General features: G+C 42.4%; 2 long non-coding RNA genes across 4 annotated transcripts in view; one reads left to right on the top strand and one right to left on the bottom strand.

The window, feature by feature from the left end:
- Positions 1 to 20,555, top strand: part of LOC149857561 (uncharacterized) — a 171,009-nt gene that overhangs the window by 144,155 nt on the left and 6,299 nt on the right. The window lies entirely within an intron of this gene.
- Positions 9,504 to 20,555, bottom strand: part of LOC149857560 (uncharacterized) — a 36,213-nt gene continuing 25,161 nt past the window's right edge. For 2 of the 3 annotated variants that reach the window (XR_016444075.1, XR_016444074.1), the window contains 2 exons: positions 16,181 to 16,270; positions 9,504 to 9,800 (listed from right to left, as the gene is read on the bottom strand). This is a non-coding gene — a long non-coding RNA (uncharacterized LOC149857560). Of the gene's footprint in view, positions 9,801 to 16,180; positions 16,271 to 18,013; positions 18,067 to 20,555 lie in introns of all 3 variants that reach the window. The other variant, XR_016444073.1, reaches the window with a different exon arrangement.

Here is a 20,555-nt window from a genome sequence, read left to right as displayed (position 1 = left end):
ACGGTGGAGTCATCTCCCTTCCCTGCACACAACGTGCGTGTGCCTACGGAGCAACATCTGGCAGGAGGCACAGGATGCAGCCTGCTGCTTCGCATCTGGTTCTAATGCTGGACTCAGTAGTTTTATTTCTGCTCTGCAGTATAATATAAACTATACTGTTACATTACACACATCGGATTCCAGGTCGACTCTGAGCTCCCCTGGCAGCCTCGCCAAACGCGTCCCCCAGCCCCCGCGATCTCAGCAGAGATTCCCCCTTCACGCCCGATTTTGGGGCTGGGGAAGGGGCGAGGTGTTACTCCGGGTCTCTGGGATGCTGTGGGACAAGCGCCTCTCTTATCTTGTCAATCAGCAAATGACAGCAGGGGTAGGGGAGATGGATTTCGTACAAGGATCCACATCCAGCTTCCTTTCCTCCGATGGCGTTTGGGACTTGCCAGCCCTGGGCTGGGAGGATGGCAGTGCAATGGGCACGGGCATGAGGCTGAGCACTTGCCCACAAAGGTGTGTTTGGAATAGGTGGGGGTTGGACCACTCCACACGACAGCCCTTGGACTGCCACGCCGAGAAAAGACACCCCTGAAAAGTGCACCTCGACCGAGCTGTGGCTTGCTTGTGCAAGCCGTCACCCTGCCGAGCTGAGGGGGCTGGCGAGGCTTTCGGATATTGGGCTGGTAATGAGGAAGCTTGGAGATGCTAAGAAGCCAATTAACTTTCTTGAAAATACGAGACCTTGCCCCATTTCTTTTTTTAAATGATGCTCTCTATTTTTATGAAACCGCCCGTTATTAACAGTTCAAAACAGCGTCTCCTCATCTCTTTAATAGCTTGAAGAGTGGCTGCGGGGAAAGGGGGGCGGGGGAGGGGGGGCTTGAAGAAGTGAAATTATGTCAAGATTATTTTTCATTACAGTTTTTAATAGTAAAGAAGACCCCAACCAAACTACTGTTAATCCGGTTCAGTGAAGAGGCAAAAGCCTTTAACTGTATCTTTTACTCATTAAACACATTGGCGCAAAAATCGTGCGAGATAATTGCATGTTTATCCTCTACTTTTATTCGTTTTCTGCTCTTTTTTCAGTCAAAAAGCCAGTGCTGTATGAATATTAGCTACGTTTCTTGACACATTTTTTTCCCCAATGGAAATCATGCGAAGGCGCTTCCTGAACAGAAGATCTGCTGTGTGGAGCGCAAATTATTTATATAGGACACACAACTTATTTACATCTACTTCTCGCTCCACGGCTCGGGGCTGGGAAATAGATGTCTGGCGAACAAAGGCGATCACTTCCGAGATGTCTATGTATTGAATCGCATCAGGTCGTAACTGCAAATTCTCCCCTCCCTACAAGCCGAGGCCGCCAGGACATCTTGGATGCGTTGAAGACTTCCTCAGTCATTTAAGAAAGGAAAAATCCACTCTTGATTGCATTAACCCTTTATATTCCCAGATCAATTGAGGGAAACCCTATAGCTGTGAAGTTTTTGTCCCTGCATAAATGGGCTTTTTTCGGCTGAGGAGCTAGACCGCGGGTTTCTGACGAAGATCGAGTTGTGAGGAGCAGGTTTTAAAAAGAGGGCCCTTTCTGCCTGGGCAAGGCAGGTCTGCCAGGCAGAGGAGCCAATGCGGAGCAAACCTGCGGCTGTGCTCGGGTTGTCCCAGGGCCGCCCCCGCGCTCAGACACGGCGGGCGCAGCCCGGGAGCGGCTGGATCCGGGCTGGACGCGGGAGAGCGGGCGGGGACGAGGCTTTCCTCCCGCCCGGAGCCGGGGCCGCTGCGCAGGCCGCGCCGGGGCCGGCGCTTTTGCCATCGCGCTGCCGAAAGCTGGGGCCGGCGCACAGACGTGCGCGCGCGGGGAGCGGGACCGCGCGGAGCCTGATGCCAGAGCGGCGACACTAATCACGCGCACACACGCGCGCGCGCGCTTGTGCACGGCTCCACAATCACTTCAGCTTGGCCAGGACAGTGCTCACGGAAGCCTTGCCTTCTTGCAGACTGGAGGAAGGAAAAGTAACCCGTTTTAAGCCCCCCCTTCCACAAGCCGAAATGAATTTACATCGATTTTGTTTCCTGCCCAGAGTCTCCTACAAATCACGTTTGCCGAGTCCCCCCCGCAACTTTTCTCCCCCTCCTCCGTGCTGCCGCCGCCTCGCGAGTCTGCACAGTGTCACTCAGCGGCGGAGCCCGGTCCAATCTCGGCCCTTTGTGTTCTTTCAACCCTCTGCCTAATTGTATTCCCAAATGGGTTTGCTTTGATGGATTTACTTCCTTTTATAATTTCCAAGTTATGTATCCTGGTTTTGCCTTTCCAACACTTAATGTGGAAAAAGTGCCCCCTTCTCCCCTAAACCCGAGCTCCACTTTGCTGACTTTCAGAGGTGTCTGCAGGGGTTTTCTGTTGTTTTCCCTTTACAGAGTCTTCTTTTTTTTTCTTTCCATTGGTTAAATTTTCACACAGCCATAAATCACCCTGTCTGCTCCAAAAGGCAGGTATGGCATAAGATATGGTGAAGCATTCCAAGAGAAATGAAAAATGAGGAACTCGATGAAATACAGGGTAGATTATATCCTACTTACACACAAAGACATCTTCTATAAAGAGGTCTGGAGAGAGTAAAGCCACGATAAAGATTAATATATAATATATGCCACATATGCACTCCCTCTAGCCCTCTCTCTACTAAATATCTATTTATTTTATGTATGTTTAACGTGTCAAATACTGCAGTATGATTTTATTTCAATCTTTCCATCTATACAGTGTGTATACACACATGTGTTTAGCCTATATATGCATAGTATGTATGTAGATAGGAAAAAGAGGCCTGGAGAGCCTGAAGGGAAGAAGACAAAAAACATGGATTGGCTAGGCAAAGATACTGGGCCTGAGAGAAACGTGGCCTGGGATATTATTTAGTGGGAAAAAAATAATTTGAAATTAAGGAAGAGGCTAGGAGACTGAGGAAAAGGACTGCCTGGGCAAAGGGACTGCAGATAAGGAAGCAGCCTGGAAACTGGGATGAGCAACCCTGGGAGGAAGACAGACTGAAAGCTAAATTAAGAGGAAGTCTGGTTCTTAGATGGAAAGCCCAGAGGGGAAGACTGGCAATGCGTAAAGCAACTGGGATTGGGATAAAGAGCCCAGAGATCTGGGGATAGAGTAGAGGCATAAGAGCTAGGGTCTGTGTCCTGGGCAGCAACTGTGGCATGGGTGACACCTGGTGCTAGGCTGGTAGGAGCAGCAGCTGCATTTCTCCTCCCTCTCGGTGGGTGCCTAGGGCTGTTGCCCTAGTTGCCCCTGCCCTCCCCACTATGGTACTGGGATGGAGACTGGAACTAGATAGGCAAGGAGACTGGGGTAGAGTTGGAAAATAGGGCTGGGACAAGAATAGGTTAGAGAAGACAGGACAAAGAAGATACACTGTGATAAGAGAACAAGTGGAACTATCCCCCTAGGGAAGACTCCCCTCCTGAGCCTGGACTAGAACCAAAGATTTCCAAATCTTAGCATTCCTCTGCTGTCAGCAAATACCTGTGAAAACCTCTGGCAAGGTGTCCCCTTCTTCCCTCCAGTTGCTCACAAAGAGAGTGACAACCTACTGCAGTTGGTTACTCCATTAGGTCAAGTGGGAGAGGTTGTTACAGTAGATCTAAGGGTCCCAGTCCATGTGAGCATCACTATGATGCCATGTGATTTAATAGCACACACTAAACTAAATGTAACACATTGAAACAGCATGGCAGTCGCAAAGTCAAACACTCAGTTGTTAGGAAATAAGGAAGCAAAGTCGCCTGAACAACCTTAATTCATCTTTCTTGTTTACATGCATTATAATTCTATCTCTAATTACATGATCACACACTATGTTTGCCCATAGGAACCCTTGCCTCATTCAGTTCCTGGGATGGCTTTTGCTCTGGGGTGTGTAAGAACTGCATATTGAAGGAGACTGTCATCTATAGTGCCTTTGCCTTATTTTTTTGTGGGATCCAGGTGGTATGTAGTGACCGATGCAGTGGATTGCAGGATCGTCTCATAGCTACCACTGCACTTGAAAATCAGGTTCTATCCTTGCCTCTGTCACAGTGTTCCTGTGTGATGCTGGTCAAGTCACTTAGACCAAGGTTTCCACAAGTGATTACAAAATTAATATTCCTCTCTTAGCAGTGTGTGTAAGTGGATGTGTGGTGGGCACAGATGTACTGCCAATATTTGGGTTATACAGAATTTTTTTTAAATAAGGTGTGATTTTTGAGTGCCTAACATGAGACATTTTAAATGGCCTGAATTTCAGAATGTGCTGACCATCCTCATTATCAACCTCAGTTCACAGGGGTAGTGGCACAGGAAACTAGACCTCCCCACAATTACCAAGTCATTGCTAACCTGGCTGTCTGATTGTTCTTCATTTCTGTCCCCTGCTCTATATTATTTATCCAAGCCCTTCTCAGTTTTCCCCTCCTTCTTCCTTCCATTCACCATCTTCTCTAGGCAACCTCCTTCTTTTCTAATCCTGTATTCTGAAGAATATGAATTTCCTCCTTTCAATTGCATTGATAAATTCTGAGCATCCCCTCTCTGAAAATTAGGCCCCTTTTAAGTGCCCTTTCTGAGACACCAGTGTCAGCCTTGAAAATTTTGGCAGGACAGAAAAAAGAGAGAGAGAGAGAAAGGGAGATCCTGGATTTGTTTGAACCGATATTTAGATAAGGATGATTGTTTGCTCAGCACCAGCATTGTTCTAAGAACCCTCACTTTTGTCTCTATGAGGATCCGTCTTACTCATCTGGAGCTAGGCCTCTTGAGAAACAGCGTGTTTACTGTCAACTGCTTTGTGGAACACTGTTACACAGCAGATGTTCCCAAACCCAGTTAAGTCCCTTGAATTGCTTTATGGTGAGGTCTACAGGTCTTTCAGATGGATACAGAATATTGTGCCATCCAAACGATGCAAGTTTGGCAGAAATGCACTTTCTTGTTTATGCTTGAGAATATTCATATACATGATTTTGTTTTTATGGACATGAGTGTACAGCTGTCAAGGTTTGCAAGTATTTGAGAGGGGGTCTTGTGATTGTATGTTCATTTGTGCATATCTTGAAGTGTGTGTACATGTATTTATGCAAATATGCATATATGAATAGACACGTGAGTATGGATGCTGAGGTTTTCCTATGTGTGTTTGACTCCATGATTGCCCCCAGCTTGAATTTTTATCTCAGTAGCTTTGTATCTTTAAGGCATGCATAAAGGATGTCTTTTCCTTATCTAGTTCATATGATCATTATTAAATATCACTTTATTTTACTTTTCTGAATGGATGTGAGCTAGTGTGAACAAACTGGGCCTAAACAGCTAATGCAAATACAGACTTCTGTTGGTGTGACTGAATTTTATTTTCAGCTGAGGAACTGAGACACCAGATTCCTTCTGAAAGAAAGCAAGTTAAATCCAAAGTGATCCACTTAAAGTGGATTTACATCGGTGGAAAGAAAGTGATCCCTGAACCTTTAATTATAAACTGAGATATTTGCCAGCTTATTTGTATATTAGTTGATTTTTTTTCTTGTATTTGTCTGCTCAATAATTATAAAATCAGTGCTGAAAGGGAGTTGGATAAGCAGAGCTATTCAGTGGTAACAAAGTCACTTTACCAGCATTACACTGGTATTATTTCTCATCCTATGCTTATAAACCCTGCTTTCCTTGCAGAAGATAGACAAGCCTAAGAGAAAGCTTTAGAGTTACTAAAGCAAATGTGCTCAAGGGAGGCATCCAAGAAGTAGCAAGACATAAAAATGAAAGCACAGGATGCTTCAGAGTACCTGAAGGTCTCAGTCATTTAAGGAGAAAGCTGCAGCATGAGAGATTGAAGTTTCCTGGCAATAGCAGTCTGCATGCATTCACAAGACAGACACTGGTAGACGAATTAGTAGATATTCAATTGTAAGCTTCCAGGCCCATAAATGGCCTTCACTTACACCTGGAAATTAGTAGGACTGAGTGGCTATAATCTGCTTCTCCTTCCCCCTTAGCTTTTACATTTAACCTCGAGGTCTTATCCAGCCCCAGCTAAAATCCATGGCAAAACCTCCTGTTGCTTGCACTGTATGCAAGATCAGGCCACAGTAGAACATCTTGGTCCTTTATCCAACTAATCCTGTTGTCTGGGAATGGGAATCTGTGGGGAAAGGGGTTCTTCCTTCCAAGGGTTAGCTCCTAGCAATATATTTCAAAAGCTCTTAGAAGCCACTAGCTCTTCCCAGTGGAAGGGAAATTATTTTATCAGTATGTGTGTGTGAGGAGGTGCAGTAGCATGTGCCTACTTGTTAGCTGTCTCTTATCTGCTTTTTGGAGAGATGGTGCTTTTTCTTTACCATTTCAAAATGATGATGACCCACTTCATTAGGTAAAATAATAGCAATGGGTGCAGGCTTTTTGATGCTGTCTGTATTATAACATACTTCTTAGATCTTTCCTTCCTATTCCACACAGGCTGCCTCTGGAATCCCCAGCTAGCATTTTAAGATGTCTGGATTCTTTTTTTTTTTTATTTGAAGAGGGGCTTAGGGGGAGGTTGTGGAGGGTGAATAGTGGGAGTGATATAAATTGGTTCAACGGAAACACAGGACTTTGGTCATGTGGTGCATCATGCCAGCTGTATTTCTAAAATGAAATTAACAATAATCACAATAATATGGGGAAAGGCCAAGGACAAATGCAAAAGGCAAAAGGCTCCAGCAATTCAATCAAAGTCTGTGGAGGGTTATAGATCCTTGTTTGCGCCACAGTGCCGTGTACCATGGCTCACCGCCTATTTCCCGATTACCTTCAGCATGTTAGGAAGCATTATCCATATTAAATATATTGAAAGGATATACATATTTTTAAATATCCTGGAGGCTGAAGCCATTCAAAGTCAGGAATCAAAGAAGAATGTTCCAATGAAAGAGAAAATTAGAATGACATGGGGAAATATATAGAGGGAAAACTTGGCAAAACTCAAAATCCAAGAAAGAAAAGAAGAAATGACTGTTTCACCAAGAAACTTGAAAATATCCACTTCCTAGGTTTGACCTTGCCTTTTCAAATGCATGAGTATTATTCTATTCTAGCAAGGTTAGAATTTGAGTTGTAATTCTGAAAAAGTAAAAAATTGCTTTTGCTTTAGCTGCTTAAAGCAATCAACTCACACATTGTGTGAATCCAAACAATGAGAACTCTGCATATTGTAGCTTCCCAAGAAGAAACAGGAGCTTAAAATATATTTATTAATAAGAAAAGCAATGGATAGGAGAGGCACCAAGACAAGACAATCCTGTTTATGCCAGGTCCATTTCTGTAGAACAACTGAATTTGAACTTCTCTAGTGCTGCTGAAAATACCTGTGAGAAAGTACCGTTTCCAGCAATATAAAGAACTGGTCATCTGATGGATGGATCAGGAATTCAGAGACATGGCCTGCCAGTGACCTGCTGAGTGACCTTAGGCAAGTCAGTTCACTTCTTTTTGCCTCTGTTTCCCCAGCTGTAAATTGTGGGTAATGATACTGCCCTCCTTTGTTAAGTGCTTTGAGATCTACTGATGAAAAGTGCTATCTAGACATTATGAACATTAAGTTTACTCAAACTATGCACTCAAATAGTTGAACTTTGACCTTTACGTAAGACGTGGCCAGTTAGATAAATTAAAGCAATGATGCTATATGTTAGGGAAGGGCAAGTTGGAACCTGGATACATAGCAAGTTGGGTTTGTTGCTCTGGTGGACAATGCAAGGGACTGATCTTTGGAATGAAAAAACCTTAGGTGGAAAACAGTTTGAAAATCTGCTTATGAAACAGGCTCTTTTTTTCCTATATAAAAGTCCACTGGGTTCTAGTGGGTGGAAGGTGAATGATCAATTAGTTTTATTTAAAGACATTGCAGAAGCACTTATAATTGTCCTTATATCTTTGCCCCAAAGCAAACACTTTCCTTTTCTCTCTTGTTCACAAGCAATTCCCAGCAATGGTGCAAGAGGTCAAGTTAAAGACAAAGGTTATTGAAGCACAAAATAAATCAAAACACTCTGTTCCCCAGAAAGTCTCCCCCATGCCTCATCAACAACAACAACAGTTAGACCTAACACTCTTGTCATTTTGAGAACAATCCTTTTAATCAGGGAATAATCCACAGGACACTTTAAAGAAAAGCTTGGGCATTAACCCTATGCCCTGGTATAATTCCTGCAAGAAGCATCTGGTACTTATATCACAACATAGGGATTAACTTTCTCCATGAGAGTATACAGGATCAAAGAGCTATTCTGTGATAGACATAGGCTTATCAAGATCTTATATTCCTCCTCCGTATTTCTAGACACTGTCCTGTCCAACTGTGTATGATATGCACCTATATACAAAAGTGTGGCGAGATGGAAGTAACTAGAAAGATACAGAGTTTACAAATATGAGGAAAGAAAGTAGTGTCCCTTAATAGTCACGTTCAAAGCACAAACTGGGTCTCTCTTTAGGAAAAGGTGCCATTAGTTACTTCTTCCTTTCCTGATAAATCCTTTGGGAGTCTTGCTGAGGAATCATTGAAAGGACCAATTCAAAAAAGGCAAGTATCTGGACACTAACATTTTTTCTTTTAGGGTCTCTCTCTCTCTTCTCCCCTCATCCCCTGTTCAAAGTAATCAAAAGTGAATGCGGTTTGAATCTTCCTCAACCAATGAATTAATTCCTTGGTCCATTTGATAAGAGCAGAAAGCTGCTCACAGAAGCAAAATGACCCCATGGCTTCAAATCCCCCTCTTAAAATCTTTTTGGCTCGTTCTATTTTATTTTTTTAATTGCAAAAGTCAAAGAGCAGCTCTTTAGGATCAATACATTCCCCCCCTCCCATTAAAATATCTGCTTCCAACCATTTTTAACCCCCAGACTCATCAGCTGCAAGTCCTCTTTCTTCTTTAATTTTTCTAATAGTTCTTATGGTTTAAGGGGGAGAAAACAAAAATCAATGGATGCCATTTCAGCTAAAAATATATCTTCTTCCTTTGTGGTATAGACATGGTGATGAATCGCCCAGTTGTCGGAATTGTTGAGGACTGTGACATTGACTAGGGAGAGAGTGGGACACTCAGCAAGAAAGCCCTTTTTAAAAAGGAATATGTTAAAAAATATCCTCTTGGGTTGGCATTTTGTACTGATAAGTCTGTTCCAGTGTCCTGAATTCTGGACAGCCTCTCTGCCAGGAAATAGACCTGGCTGGATTCTAGGAAACAAAGACGAAACAAATGCATCTGAATTTTAAACTTCACCTGGGATCTGTGCTCAGAAGCTCACAGGATCCTTGTCTGAAGGAAAGTCACTAACTTCCCAGCTCTACAGCAGTGAGTGAATTGGAGTGGGGAAGACTTTGCCAAATGTATTGTTTTCTTGTCCCACCTTACCCATCCTGTTATATTTAGGCCTCACCCATGCTCCTTGGCTAGACCATAAAAAGATTTACAAGACACTGTTAAACGAGCAATAAAAACAATTAACTTTAATGGCACCTAGGTTTTTTCCCCTGCAGAATCAAGTAGCCCAATGCAGTATGTAGATCCTTCAATCTTCTGTGCCCTCTTCCCATCTTCCTGTAACAAAATAGCTTGCCTTAGACACTCAGCGTGGCTTAATTCCCTTCAGTTTGAAGGGAGATATCAGCCTGTCTTTCGGACCTACTAACACAGGAATTCAGTGTGCCTTGTTTCCCTAGGACTTCCCCACCCCTGCTGGAGAGATAAGCAGAGGCTGAGATTGGACCTTTGGGCTTCTGGAAAACAGAGAGAAAGTGGGAGAGAATGTGAAAGACAGTAAGAAAATGTGAGAGACTGTCCATGTATTAAAAGCTTTTTTCATCCCCCTCTCCATGCCCTCCCTTCTGTCCCCATGGCAGGCATATTTCCTGCACAACACAGTGTAGCTGCTGGAGGCAAAACTACAGCTTGACAAAGCAAAATGCCCCCAGCCAGGGTAGCCCTGACCATTGTCAGCAGTAGCAGCCTGCAGGAAGCAAAGGCCAGCCCTGCTCCCAGATCACTGCATCGTTGGGAGCAGCTCATTTTTGGGAGGCAGGGAAGCCTTCCTTGCCCTCCCACACTATTCCCACAGACTCTCTCAGCAAAGCCAGATATTTCATCTGTTCAGTTCCTTGTTCCTTTTGGAATACCCATGCCCTGGTTTCGCCTCCTTGGAGGACTGCACTATTGTGGTCTCTGTCAGCCCCCCTCTTGCATTTCTTAGGCACCCACAAGTGCACCTCAGTAATGGCATAGCTTCTTAGCAGCAAAACAAATGCAGGCAAATAGCCCTCCAGACCAAGCCTTGTCATTTATTTTCCCCCTCCAGTATGGAGCCGTGTCTATCCTTCAGAAGAGGGATAAAGGCATCTTCAGGCTGAGTAATGGCCTGGTTCTCAAAAGCTCAGCCTTGGCTACAAATTACCTCGCTGATTAGGGAAGATTGGCCCTGCTCTGTGTTCTGCACGAGAGTCTCTGGGCCTATTGACTGGTCTTTATCCCTTTTCATTCATTTTTTCCCCTATTATTTCTTTTCCTTTTTCTTAGGAGGGGTATTAAAGAGGCTCCTTAGCCCAGGGTTTGTCCAGCAGGTGAGACAGGAGACGGAAGTTTACCCTCTGCATACTACAGTCAAATGTCTCCTTTGTTTAGTCTTTTCAGTCTTTTTAATTCCCAGAAGCTTTTGCTGCATTAAAAGTAACCATTGGGTCAAAGGGAAATTAGTTTCTGTCCCAAGATGGTGATGATTTACTATCTAATGCAGAGTAGTCTGCACAATAATCTGCCTGTCTGTCTGTCATAGTCTGCACAATATTCTGTCTGTCTCCAGGAATGTATATTCCTAAGGGAGGCTATGCTGCAACTGTTTTGTTTTATTGAGATACGGTCACTAGTAACCTTACAAGCAAGCTTAAATACTTTCGCAGATGCCCCTAACGCTCCTTTTAAAAAGTGCTCTGTGCTTCTCCATCATCATATTCTTCCACAGGAATATCTATTCCACCTGATTCTATAGTTTCCTCCTGGCATTTCCTGAACTGCTCAAAGCTATCTAATTTCTTTTTTGGTAACAATTACTAATAGGAACGCAGGATTATTAGTTTTTAAACAAGATGCAGTATTAATTTGTATGGCATATATTTTATATGCCCAAAATATACAAAATAATTTTCTTGTGAGGTCTGATTAAAGAGAATAAAATGTACAATACAGCACCAGCTTTCAAATAGAAGCACTTCAGCTTTCAGCCTTTCGAAACCACTCTAGTCTAGATTAGTGAGACTTTTCTAATTTCCTATTCATATTAGGGAGTAATAAGCAGGCAAAGGGATCTGTAAGTAAAGACAGAGTCCTGAAGAATCACCAAATCCTGAAAGTATATGTGTGCAAGGAGGTGCCACATAGAGATATATATATAGTATTGTGTGTGTGTGTGCGTGTAATCTGCAATAAGTATTGACACAAATTTGTATCCAAACAACTGAAGATGTGAATGGTGAGTCTCCCTGGTTTAACTTCAACAGTTTCATGAAGCTAATGCTAATCCTTTGATGACCCTTTAAGTCAGGCTTACTTCATTTTAGTTTGAAGACGGTCAGGAATGGTATAAGCAACATTCAAATAAGCCACTTTTGAACCAAAATAAGTGTGTACACACAGTGCCATAGCAAAGGGGTGGGGTGAATGGAGCAGCCACCCTGGGCGCTGAAGCGAAGGGGCACCAAGAGGTGCTGCCCAGCCAGGCCGGGGTGCAGGGTGGAGCCACAACTGACTCAATTTGGGGGGCATGAGGTGGAGGGAGGGCAGCTTCTACTACTGCATGCACACCCGGGCAAGCATGGGGGGGTATGTACTCCCTAGATCTGCGCGCGGGGCGAGGGCAGGCTGCCACTGCGGGATTTGCCCCAGGTGCCAAATGTCATTGATGTGGCACTGTGGACCACACAGCAGCATGCACCTGTTTTACTAAATCAGTTTAAAATTGGATTATAAGTTAAACTGGTGCAACTTTCTCTTCTACTTCTAGTATGTGTAGCCCTTGCCTACATACTAGAATTGTAGTACTTTAACCTTGGTGCTGTAATTAAAATAGTATAAACCTTTTAGCACAGATAGTTAAAATGGTATAAAAATACTTATGTCAGTATAGTTTATTGAAGTGAGGGGCAGAAGAGAGATTATAAGTCATGGCTCTGCGTGCGTGTGTGTGTGTGTGTGTGTGTGTATGTAAGATGTATTATTGTATTTTCTGTATCAAGTCATAATGAATACATACAATCTTTGCATCTCTTCAGTGCCAGAAATGATATTTTTCCTTCAAATAAGGGAATCAATTTCAAGAAACTTGAAATGTCAATGGCAGAAATAAATCAAAATTGTCCAGAGGATGAGCATTACCCAAAGTGAAGCAATTTAGTAAGATCATTCTGCCCACAACCCAACCCAATGAAAATTAAATTATTAGACCAGCAGTATAAATGATAGCATGGCAGCAGTTGGAATTGCTGTTTGGGATGAACTTATCAGAAAGATGGCTTAAAGAAATAAAGGTTTACAAAAAAGAATTGATGTCCTCCTCTACTGATCATTTGGGCTTTTCATCTACCAACGATGAAATGGTGTGCATGTTGCATAGAGTTATACTGCTTTCTTTTGGATGAAAGTTTAACAAAATCTTTAATATTCATTCTTCTGGATAGATTTTGTGTGTAAAATCACCTCAAGATGTATTATTATTTATCAGTGATCTCAAGAGTCACTAAGAATAAGACAGATGGTAAGCTGAAATATACATCCATTTAGATAATTTCCACATGGAAAATAATAGAAATAATAATAATAGTAATATGCTGGCTATATCAGAGTATTTGTTTCTGAAAAAACCAACTCCAGCAATGTAGAGTCCTACTTTTCTGGGTAATGCAACCCCACTAGTCCAAAAATGGGGAACCAGGCATCAGGCATACAGATGCTGGTGCTGTTATTTTTAATTTTATTAGCTGATAGGGATCTTAAACAAGATAGAGCATTCTGCTTAAAAATCAGCTGCCCAAGAATTTTTCACACTGTGGAATAATCCACTTCTTTGAAAGCTTTGCTGATGGAAAAAACCTGTTCGTAAAAATCAGTCCTTTTTTGTGCAGAAATCTAGATCATATCACTCTGTTCATGTGTGGAAATACTGTTATAAATGCCATTTATATGTTGAAAGACGTTATGGCTCTGGTTTTCCCGCTAAGGCACAATATCCATTGCTACTCTAGAGCTTCTTAGAGTAGGTCTAAATTGAGCAACTGATTAGCAGAACTCAGAAGTTAAAATTATGCTGTTGTAGCTGTGCCAGTATAATTCTCTGTGGGAACTATTTCTTTATTAAAATGACCCTTTTCAATATAATTTGCATTTTTAAAAGTTCTGATGGTCAATGTGACTGTGTTAGGCAAACCCTTATTTTTTAAATATCATTTGAATAGAAGATGCCCATGTTCCATTGACATGAATACTTTGTGTTGTAAAGTACAAATTGACAGTTCCTTTTTGCCTCCCATTCTCTTGTACTGATGGTAGTTAAATGGCTGGTGGCTTCTAAGATTACAGAGAGGGAAAGGAGGTATAAGCAAGGGCAATATTTCTGAATTTCTTACACCTGAGAAGTAGGACAGAGACACAAGTTTTCCGTCAGTCAAAATGTATGAGGCTGGCTGTAAGAGAGGCCTCATGGAAGAGAAAAGCACTACCAGCTATTTCAGTAGTGTTTGCATCCAGGGCTTAAGGGGGATGTGACACTTATTTTGTTGAAGCTCTCCCATTTTAAGAGAGTGTCTGGGTGTTTGTTAAAATTCTCAGCAAATCAAGAGTTTGGAATATCGACCTTCAGCGTGGCATCGTTAGGATTCAGAGGTGTCACCTCACTGAGGTTGCTGGCTGGATTTTTAAAGGAGCATGAAGGAGCTAAGCGCTGAAATGAATAACGAATGTCAGTTCAAAACTCTCTTTGTGCTATGTTTTTCTTCAGGCCATTTGAAGGCTTGGGAAGAAATTCAGAGCCCAATTTGATAGGTGTTCTCCAGACATCCATATAGAAATATAGCATGGAGGGAAAGGTGGTTATTTATATGGCATAACGTAGGAGTTACAGCATCCTCTTGGGACGTGGCAGACCTAGGTACAAAATTTCGGGTACAAACACCCTTTTTCAGGCAGAGGAGCAACAGGGAGCCTAGGCACTTATTTTTGGCCATGGAATCAATTAAGTCAGGTCCTGGCAACATTTTAACAATATGGGTGGCTGTGGGCTTCTGATTTCCTCCCCTTATCAGGTGATTTCCACCTCCCCCAATACCTCCTGGTGCACAGCTAACACAAGTGCATGGATTTCACATCCTGGTAGCTCCAGTGCCCTTGTCAGCCTCATAGCCCCTCATCCCCTTAAAAGATACAGCCTCTACATGGAATGGTGTTGGCATAGCCACCAGGTACAGCGACTGTCTGGCACCCCACTACTGCAGCCATCACTACTCAACCCTGTCACCAAGTGCTGTTGAATCCCATTGCCAGCAGCAGTCAGCAAGGATGAATCTGTTGTGAGAAAAGCAACAGAGGCAATGGGGGGGCTGTGTTAACTCCCCTGCTGCTGGCTGTGAGCACACCTATCCCTGCAACAGTGACATCTCCCACAGGGAAAAGCAGAAGCAGCTGTGTAGCTCTGGGACTCTTCACTACTACCTGCTCTCCCACCAGCTTTACAAGCCATGGGTTGCCAACCCCTATACTACATGACAGAATACCTAAAAGTTAGGTGATCCAGCACCAAATTCCTTGGTAGATTTAGCCTAAAGTGCCTTATTTTCTCAGACATGAACTCACTAAGGTGGTTCCCCGTCTCTTTGGAGACAAACAGGCTTTGAATTGCTACTTAAGGCATTTTTTTGTTTTTTTCTTTGCTGGGTACAAGGATGATAGAAAATTGCAGACATTCAACAAATTCACTGTGTTAGAAGAACATTCATGTGTATTACCGAGTAGATTAAGGCTATACACAGCACATGAAAACACTCTAGTCTTTTAGCACCTTTACTGGGAGTTTAAAGGGTAATCAAGTTATGTTCTTTGCCATTTGCTTGTGTGCTACAAAAGGCCTCTCATACCTGTGAAATACCATGACCTACAAATAGTAAAACTGTATTTTTATCCTCACTAAAAAAGGTCACTAGCAGAAAAGAAATGCTAAGCAGGGAGAAGGAAGAGATTTAATGCTACAGGGCCATGGAGGGGAGGGTCAGTCATTTTATTCAATCATGTGTCAGCATTTCTGTTGGTGAAGGGAAAACAAATCTGGATTGATGACAACTAACTGGACTAAGTCCTGGCTGATGCATCCCAGCCACTGAAATCAAAGCTGTCTGCCAACTTATCTCAGTTGCGGATGTTGCTCAGCTGGCCTGACAGTCTGTTCATTTGTTTACTCCCTGAAGTTCACACCTTGTTACCAAGCAGCACAAAGGGGCATAGCTAATGGAAGAGCCCACCATAAATCAATGCAGACTCTATGCCCCAGCATGAGAATGAGAACATTTTCGAGAGAATGATTGGAATCCTATAACTTTTGTAAAGAATGATGTTATGCCAGCCATGTCAATGTGTGTGGCACAGTGGCAGGGCAGTTAAGATAACTTGCTGTGACACCAGGGATGCACATTTAAACCTTATTCTGGACTTGTACTGAAGGCAAGTTGACCCAACTATAAATGGGCACCAGGTCATTTCGGCTTGCTTGTCAGACAGCTGGACATGGTGTATCACTTCCTTGTGTGTTGCCCACTACAGAAACTAGTATGTCTTACCTATACTAGGCAGATGGGGCTTAACACAACCTTTGACTGTGTGTTTGCATATGTTTCTTCTAAAAAACTTGAGTGTAACAAAACTGAGTCTCACTCTTTTGAAAAATGCTACCCCAAAAGGTCAGAAAGGCAGATGGAGCACCAGTCTTACAAGCAAATAAGCAAGGGCTATAGGCAAGGCCTCTAAACTTTTTTGTACAGCTCCAAACTGGGGAGGGACTGGTGACAATATGTTGTTTAGTTAATTTTATTTTAAGAGTAAACTCTTTGGGGCAATTCATCCCTTTTACCTGATGTGGGCTGAAGCAGGAATCCCATTCCCATACTGTGAGAGATCTCCTGTCCTGAAAGCAGTATACCATCTTCCTTGAACTGGAACCCTGAATGGTAGTTGTGAAAGTGCAAGTTAGAAAACGTTCTCAGCCAGGTAAATCTTCCTAGTTCAACTGGCTTCAGTGAAGCTACACCAATAAACAATAGCCCTTATCTCAAAATTGGTCTCTGATCTGTGTCACAATATATTTATAATTTACACATTAGAAACATATACAACTTAAGCCATTTAATTCAACCAGGTCAGAAAAAAGTTTCTTTTTGATCATGGATAATTGAAGAAAAACAAAAACAAAAAAAATCAGTTTTATAAACATTTCCCATGAGGAAAAAAAAAATCAACTTTTTGACCCCCCCCCCTAATTTTCATGCAAAATATAACTTTTCCAGAAAAATTCTATGATGCAGCAGTCCATGGGAATATTTCATTGGAAGCTGACTCATTCTTTCCAAAAATGTTGAAATATGCCCATAGTGTTCCATTATAAACCAGTTTTGACAGAATTTCCATTGAGGGAAGGGGGAGATCTATGGGGGAGATCTACGGATCAGAATTAAAGCTGCATCCTTGCCTTGGTGAGCAAAAAACCATATGAGTTGACTGAACTGCTCTCGTTGTATATCCCTTCTGTGTTGTCTCCCTTCTACTGAGTCTTTCCATTACATACAGTGTGAAACCACACTGATTCCACCACTGGGGACCCTTTGACATAGTTATGTGGAGGGGACAAGAATGTCTTCATGTTACTTCATGCTATCTCCCTTTCTTACTGTTTTTAAGATTTTTCCAAGTCAAGCTCAATGAGAGTCTGAGAATGAAGTAAAACAAGTGGGTCTGGTGGCCTTGTTTACACTGGGTCAAAAGATTTTGCAACAAATCACTCCTTGGGCTCCTTGAACTTTCAGTGTCAGTAGAATACTTCAACTCCATGCAGACCAGCTCTCCAGGGTGTTTGGTAAATACAGCTTGCACAAGTAGGTTGTAATGCCTAGGAAGCAGCATTCAAGCAGAGCTGCAAAGGCAGTTATAGCACTGGTTCCACCAGCCATCTGACTATCCAATAGACTTATATCTGGAAACTACCCAAATCTCCCTGGTTTTGGTCTCAGTTCTAAGCATCATGTTCAGGATTCCCAGGATCTCAGCTGTAAGGCAGAGCATGTTTGGGTCTCTTCTGTTCTGTTCTAACAGTTGCTGTGTTTGCACCCCCTGGTGTCTGTGCAATAGCTTCCTTGCTCAGGGCTCAGTTCCTTAAAGTGCCCAAAACTTTCCATTTCCCTTAAAATCTGTGGGAGCTGAGAAGCTCTGCACGCTGCCTTTAGTATGAATAGATTCTATCAATTTTATTTTGTTTCAGTGTGTAATCACCCAAGTCTGTCTAACTAACTAACTAATGAAAGGCAGTTGATAATGTGTACAGGTTCTGCATCACCGCTGTCTCTTCTATACTGCTGTAACTCCATTGAAATCATCAAGGTTGCTGCAGTGTAAAACGAGTAATTCAGAGGTGAATCAGGCCCCAGGTCTCCCAATAAATAGTACAATGTACCAGTAACTAGGCCAAGGGTCCAAAATAAGTCAGTGTCAGTTCCTCAGAAGCTTGCTTTCGCTCACATTTGTCCCCAGGGCAGACTCATCTGTGCAGTGGAAACAGCACAACAGAAAGAACAGTACCCGGGAAATTGAGTAAGCTTTGAACTTCTTTTACATTACATTGACTGCAGCCAGAGAAAGAGGGATGGATAGTAAAATGGTGAAGCAAAAAGAATTAGCAATGCCAATTCCTCACTTGTCTCCAGTTAGGTGTACATGGTTAAAATCCTGAGAGCTCTTTCAGTGGTTCTGAAACACAAACATAGCACCAAGTTTATATGACAATATCTTTTTGCTGGGTATCAGAAAGAGGTTTCTAACCATTAGAGGAATGATATTCTGGGACAGGCTTTCGGTAGGTCTAGTGGTAGCAAAAAAAACCAAAAAACAAGCTAGTTTGAAGATGGAGCTCATTAAGTCTATGCATAGAATTATATGATGATAGGAGGGGACTAGGGTCAATGGTTCAAAGTCCTTTTCTGGTATGCTGAGTTAGTTAACAGTATGGGTAACCGGGCAGGTTGGGAGATGTGTGGATTAAGAAAACTCTGATCTGAATATTAAAGGTGTCTCTAGTAGCAAATGTATAACAGAATCTGCAAGCCGGAATGAATTCCCCAGAGAAAAGAAGAGTTCCCTGCCTCACCTTCCATTTGATTGCTCCTGTTTTTTTGTGAAAATAGCCATGAGAACTTGAAATCCACAAGTGGCCAGGACCTTGGGTTTGTCTCATCTTCAGTATGGCGCTTGCAGAAGCAATGTGCCTTCAATTGGTTTAGTACAGTCTTAGAGCAGATTAATCAAGTAAATCCCTATCATCAGCTTCTGTAGTGCAGATCTTTTGTTTTTCAAAGATCTCTCATGAAAGTCATTGGCACAGCCCAATCCTACTTACTAAGTGAGAGCCTTAATTAATTCTTTGACTGCTGATGCCCATTGAACAAACATCTTCAGCCAGGTGCTGACAGGGCTGTGCCTACTTTTATGCTCTGAAACTACCACAGCTTTAGAACTCATCAAACTGAATTTGTGGACTAGAATTTGTGGTCAGTGAACACCAGTCATGGCACACTTTTTTGGCAAGTGTGCTACAAATCCAGTCTGAAACAGTGCTACTCTGATCAGCTACTGCCCTCACCCAGTGCTGCCAAGCCCTGTTGCCACCAAGACATTGCAACACTGAATTTGGTGGCACCTAACCCTGTAGCTTCCATGGTCCCAAACTCTTCTGCCAGCACCAACCCCCAACACCCTTCCTTTCCCTAAATGCCTCTCCAATACACTTTCCCTCCCCAACTGTTACCCTAACTCCGGTTGCCAGGGATCCCATTAACTTGACAGTCAGGACGTTCATGCCAAATACACTGGCTGTCCATATATGGGTTGGTTGCCACTGGTGCTAACTTGCATTTGTAAATAGTTGAAGTTTGCTTGCTTGTAGCTTGCTCAGTTATGCTGTTTTCTCAGGTTCCTCTGGAACGTATAAGAGTTTTACCTAATCTTGACTGACCTCAGTATTTGGAAATTACCAGCAAAACATTTCTGTTTTTTTCAATAACTTCTTCCATTTCAATGTATCTCAAACATTAGGTTGCAACCCTTTGGGGGATCATGAAAGGCAATTGGTGTTGTGAGTCATTGAAAATTTTATGACACTCTTGCAAAGAAAATTGTTCTCCTCTGCTAACACTCCCATACCTTTTAAGGTCAGGTATTCTCTGTTAACCTCCTGAAACACACATCCACAAATGAACCATGCAGAGTTATGACTGTTATTGTTGATATGCTTTTTACTTTTATAGTAAAATCTAAGGTGTTGTGAACATTTTTTGCTTCAAGTAAGGGGTCACCAGCCTGAACAGGTTGGAAAAATATGAATGTTTCTTTCCTTTAAAAGCACCGTATACTTCCTTTGGGCCTGAGGCTACTCACGCTAAAGTAGGGAATAATAAAAGTTTCTTCTATTTCTATGGATACTGGATCAGTCATGTTTATTATTATGGTTGTTGTTATATATTCTCCTATTGCCAATTAATACTAATCACAAAGACAGCCTGTTCTTAGCTGCTTTCCAAAATCAACCTGGAGACACCTCTCTAAAATTAATTCCCTGCTTGTCATTTGCGGTTTTATTTCCTACTCTCTGCTTTCTGTCGCAACAAGTTTTTAATCTGTGACAGCATTTAATCTCCCAACCACCTGATTATAAAATATCCTTCAGAGACTCCAGTGAAGGACTTTTATCAAAACCCCTTGAACCTCTCCATAAAATACACTCTCTGCCAACTATTTTGTTAACCCTTTCTGAGAATTTATATGGATAAGTGAGTCATGATATACCCATGGTGAAGCTTTGTTCTTTTCTCCCAATTTATACCATGTTTATCAAGGCCCTTTTATAACACATTTTTAAATTATCTGTTCACCTGCTGGTAAAATCCAATTCACTGGCCTGGGATCCTCCTTTCTAATTTTGCTAAGATGGGTGTGGACTCGGTGGCTCAATAATCCTCTGATTTCATACCTGTGGTTAGTGGTAAGTACCAGGGGGCAGATCCTCCGGTGTTATACGTATCTCTGTAGACTAGCAAGGAGCTATATTGATTTACGCCACTTGTATGTGGCTTCCTAATTTTTGTTGGTATGTGTAGTTCTCAGGTGAATTCAGCATGGTCTATGTGATTTGTTACAATTCCCTCATGTGGTGTAACAGTCTCTTGTTTCAATATTTCTGCCTT

Source organism: Crocodylus siamensis, chromosome 9 (assembly GCF_052110815.1).
Source record: "Crocodylus siamensis isolate JL-2025a chromosome 9, ASM5211081v1, whole genome shotgun sequence".
Classification (NCBI taxonomy): Eukaryota; Metazoa; Chordata; order Crocodylia; family Crocodylidae; genus Crocodylus; species Crocodylus siamensis.
This window is presented reverse-complemented; position numbering and strand designations above follow the sequence as displayed.